Source organism: Sinocyclocheilus anshuiensis, unplaced genomic scaffold (genome assembly GCF_001515605.1).
Source record: "Sinocyclocheilus anshuiensis isolate Anshui unplaced genomic scaffold, SAMN03320099.WGS_v1.1 scaffold714, whole genome shotgun sequence".
In the NCBI taxonomy this organism is placed as follows: domain Eukaryota; kingdom Metazoa; phylum Chordata; class Actinopteri; order Cypriniformes; family Cyprinidae; genus Sinocyclocheilus; species Sinocyclocheilus anshuiensis.
In genome coordinates, this window is record NW_015546068.1 from 543,258 (window position 1) to 548,802 (window position 5,545).

Below are 5,545 nucleotides of genomic sequence, written 5' to 3' on the forward strand. Positions count from 1 at the left end.
TGGAGTCAAAACAACCCAACCGCTGGGTCAAAACAACCCAATAGCTGGGTTTGTCCCTTTTTAACCCAGCATTTTTTAGAGTGTACGTGCATCTTTGAGATGAATGACACTTGCTCTGATATTTTATTTGTAATGCAGTGACATTCAGACATGTTAAGTGTCTTTTTTAGGCTGCTTTCTCTCACAGATTGTATGTGACTGTATCTGAATCACTCGAAGCTCTTGAATAGATGTTTTGTCCCACATTTGTTCATAAAGCCACTTCCTCATGACTCCTGAGTCAGATTCACACGGCTCCAGACGTCACCAACATCTCCTGAAATCATCCTGGTGGCCTTGAGTTAATATTCCAGAGTTAGCTTGGCCTCTCTCGCCCGGTCCGTTGGCTTCCCTCTTGTTTGCATCCTTCATCTTTTATTGAGATCACTTGTCTCCAGCGAAGCCGCACGCAGCTGCACCTCTGCGCCGCTTTCAAGCGCACTTCACAGCTGATTCTTATTGATGTTTGTCCGACTGTGTCCTTCACGACTCCACTAAAACAAAAAGGCTTTGAGAGGGAAGTTTGTCTTTCAGGGCACACAGTCGTAGGAAGAAACGCATCTCTCTTTACCTCCTTCTCTCTCCACTTTATTGCTTTCTTCATCAAGGCTTTTACAAAAGCATTTATTATTACCGCTCCAGTATCAAGGGCAAAGACTGTTGAATGTTAAAATGAGAGGAATTTAAGTTTCAATGATGTTTTTCATGGAACATTTGAGATCAGGTCACACTGTTCTCATGCTTTATACTTACAAAAACGTTAAAATGTGCTGCATCGATTGTATCAGATGATAATTTTCATAATAGTGTGCGATATATACTATGCCACTGTTAGCTTTCAGATAGTTAGATGGATAGATAGATAGATAGATAGATAGATAGATAGATGGATGGATGGATGGATGGATGGATGGATGGATGGGTAGGTAGGTAGGTGGATAGATGGATGGATGGATGGATAGATAGATAGATTTTTGAGACATTGTTGAGATCTTTTCTGCAACACTAGTAGAGACACGTTAGATTTTTGCTGTGTTTTTCTCAGGAGAATCATCTGAGATGTCCCTGTTTAATTTTATTGTGTAGGAGACACATCTGAGATAACAAAGATATCTTATTTCAGCTTTTTCCTATAGGATGAAACCAAGTCTACAGAAGCATGGTAATACCACGGTACTTTCTGGTAGTTTGTTGTTAGTGTTGTAAGAATGTAAGTATTGAATCTGTCACAGGATGTGAAGAAAGCTCTAGTTACTCATAAATTTGCATTAATCTAATGTAATCCGCATCTAACTTCACTTTAATGTTCATATTAATCTGACTGGAATGTAAATCATGGGGAATTTATGAGTTTTAAATCTTTATTAAGCGACACAGCTGTTTCTAGTGCAATATTCTTGTTCTCTGAAGTATATACTCTGAATAATTTGGCACTTTTTTGTTTACTGTAAATAAAAAGTTGCCTTATTATCATTGATTCGTGGGAAACACTAGAGTTCATACACTCAGATAGCTCAGCTGACAAGAGACACTTTTGAACTTTGAGCATCCACTCGATAGCCAAAAAAAGATGTGGTGCGTTCTGAGTGCGTATTTGAGAGGTGCAAGGGGAAAAAAAACCCTTGAAGCACAGCCTTGTAAATTAATTTGTTCGTGTTGTACGATGGGCGCACAGCTGGTCTCATTAGCATGCACACAACAAATAATTATAGCGAAGCTTTTTTTTGCAGTCGGCGCTAGGCTAATGGGCTTGCTGGGTTAATTATGTCAGAGCGTAATTACAGAGGGCCCAGAGAGACGCGCGCTGCTCCCCGCTGCGCCCGCGCTGGCTAATGACGGTGTAGCGCTGACAGGGCCAAGACAGACCGCCCTGACACACCTGCTCACGTTGGCACACCGCGCCACCCCGCTTGTCCGCCACCGCATACTTTAACTTGCTTTCTGCATCTCGTCTTTAGGCCGAGGAGAGAAATCGATCATGCTTTTGTTGGATGGTGAGTTGGGGGATGTTGCGTCATGCACCGGGAGTTTAAGCCGTCGTTTTATCAGGTGTGAGCAAAGACAAACCTGCATGAAAAGCATCTTAATTAGAGCAGAAAGCAGAAGACGAATAGCGGGTTTTTGTGGAACACAGTTGAGAAAATTGTTCATAAAAGGATCAAATCTCGAACTGTTAAAACCAACACGACCCACAGTCCATCACAGCAATGAGACACAACAAGCTAAGAAGTTTAACTGAGAATCTGAACTAGATCTCAGCAATGCATTTACACTACTTTTCAAAAGTTTGGGGTTGGTAAGATTTTTCAATGTTTTTGAAAGAAGGCTCTTCTGCTCATCAAGGCTGCATTTGTTTGATCAAAAATACAGTAAAAATAGTAATATTGTGAAATAGTATTACCATTTAAAATAACTGCTTTCTATGTGAATATATTGCAAATTGTAATTTATTCCTGTGAACAAAGCTGAATTTTCAGCATCATTACTCCAGTCTTTAGTGTCACATGATCCTTCAGAAATCATTCTAATATGCTGATTAGCTGCTCAAGAAACATTTCTGATTATTATCAATGTAGAAAACAGTTGTGCTGCTTCATATTTTTGTGAAAACTGATAAATTTTTTTCTTTAATGAATGGAAAGTTAAAAAGAACAGCATTTCTTTGAAATTGAAATCTTTTGTAACATATTAAATGTCATTACTTATCAGTTTTGATCAATTTAATGCATCCTTGCTGAATAAAAGTATTACTTTATTCTCTCATTAGTGTTCTGTACGCATGTTGAAATTGATTTTTTTTTTCTTTGTGTGGTTATGATTTCTAACATCTATAAGTGGGGTTTTGCTGGTATTAGTTAACATGACCTGAAGGCAAACATCCAATCAAGTGTAATGAAGTTATGGAGAAATGAAAAAACGAGCAGTGTATTTACATGGACGGTAAAAGGACAGATTAATTACAGCTAATCGGCGGTCTGTGATGTCCAAACCCAGCGCTGAGTGAACCACGAGACCTGAACGAGACTCGTCCTCCTGTACCTGCCATTAATACTTAATTTAATCAGGGAATGATTGCATCTGATTTGATAGAATGTGTTTGACACTCTCTAATAGCCTCCATAATCAACACGAATAAACTTTACAGCACAAAGCAAATTGGGAAGAATGAACGTGACAGTTATTTTAGTAATGCAGCAGCAGCGTTTTTAAGGGAAAACAAATTAACATGAGACAATAATTGATTATCCAAAGTGTTTCCTTTCTTGACGCCAGTAGGTGCTTTTATTTATTTAAGGTGACTTATACAAATTATTACCCTTTAGTAATAGAGTTACCCAAAGTTAAAGAGATATAATTATTTAAAAAAATTATATATATATATATATATATATATATATATATATACGCGTTAACGCAGGTGATTAATTTTTTCAGTTTAACATGTTAAAAATATTTAACGCAATTAACACAGGGGCAGGGCTAGGTTTGGCCACCCCACTCACAACTGCTGCGTCTGTCACTTTTTCTCTTGACAAGAAGTGCATTTATTCAGTTGCAGAACGACCATCTGTGAAGTGGAGGTGGTGTGGGCATGCATGGCTGCCTCTGGAACAGGCCCTCTCAACTTTATTAATGACTTAATGAATGATGGTGATAGCAGAATGAATGCAGAAGTGTACAAAAACATCTTGGCTACCAATGTTCAAGAAAATGCCACAAGACTCATTAGAAAGTGCTTCATAATTGCAACAGGACAATGACCCAAAACACCCTGCTAGCTCAGTCAAGGAGTTTATCAAAGAAATGGAAGGTCTTAGATTGTCTCCAGATTTAAATCCTATTGAACATGAATTTCACCAGCTAAAGAGGAGACTAAAGGCAGAAACTCCCCAAAACAATCAACAGTTGAAATGAGCTGTATTAAAGGCTAGGAAAAGCATTTCAATGGATGAAAGCAAGAGTCTGGTGATGTCTGTGGGTGGCAGACTCACTGCTGTGATTGCACGCAAGGGATTCACAACTAAATATTAGCTTTTAAACTTTTACATTTGCTTTAAATTCAATTGTCCCAATGCTTATGCTCACATCAGATTGGGGAATGAAACTCTAAAAGTGCTGTCCTTTTTATTTGGTAAAACATGAATGTGTTAAAACAGCTAATAATAAAATGTGACATATATTAATATCATAATTGCTCTTTTGTTGATTTTGATTGCCTCCATTGTCCTCATTTGTAATTCGCTTGGGATAAAAGCGTCTGCTAAATGTCTAAATGTAAATGTAAATATATAAATGTAAATTATTTATTATTTTTATTATTTATTTTTGGGAGTGTTGTATGATATATGATATATTATACAATATTTACTTCAAGAATACCATGTTATTGTCATGGTACCATATGGTACACATAAAAAAGTACCATATTTACCATATAAATACTATGGTACATACTTTTCAGTATCATATACATCATATCATATATAAAGTACAGTCTTTTACCAAAAAATATACTGTGGTGGTACTATGGTACATTGAAGGTATAAGGTAATTCTATGGTACTTTAAAATATACCTTGGTACTGAAATTCATTCAGTACCATGGTACTGCCATCATGGTACATTTGCAAAGAATACCATGGTATTTGGAGTTTCATGTGAATAGCATGGTACATGAATTTCAGTTTAATGGTAAAACAACAACAACAAAAATGGTACAGTGATGACATCAGATGGTAATGCTATGGTACTTTAAAATATACCATGGTGCTGAGTCTGCTTCCTAGAATATCATGGCATTATTGATGCACGTCCAAAAAAAACACAGTATAGCTATGGCACCATGTGAGAAATCAAACAAACAAATAAATAAATATGTTGTATATGTGCAAATATGTGCAAAAAAATTTCCTTTTGATACTGTGTTATTGGTTTCTTTCTCTGGGAATTAAGCAGAAGCCACATGCAATGTGTCTCAGCTCCTGCTTCAGTTTAATCCAGATGCATCCAGACATCATTCAGACACGCAAACACACTTTAATATCTACAATGACTTCCATAATGTGATTTCCGCCGTCTCGCAAATGCATCTAGTTTGCAGAGTTTCACTCCGAGCGTCTGATTGAGGAGCATCGCTGGTTGCGTTGGAGAATAAAGCCTGAAGGGTTTGATCATTAGAACTTAAAAGAAAGCGATAAAGGAGTTGATGCGCTGATTTAAGCCGTCGTCTTTGTGTAAAAGGAGTTATACTGCTCTTAAAAGCAGTGTCCCAAGTGACTGATGCAATATCCACTGTGCTTTTGTAACAAAGCGCACACATGCATGCGCTCTGCGGCTTTAAAGTCTTGCAGACTGTTTTTAACATCCTGATTTATTAAATACGCCGCTCTTTTGATGCTCTCTTGCCTTTGCGGCCTCCCCGTCCGACCTCGATGTAGAGGGATGGAAAGTCTGACTGGAAATATCTCCAGTCCAAGCAAGCCGGGAACCAGAGTGGATCTGTCTCG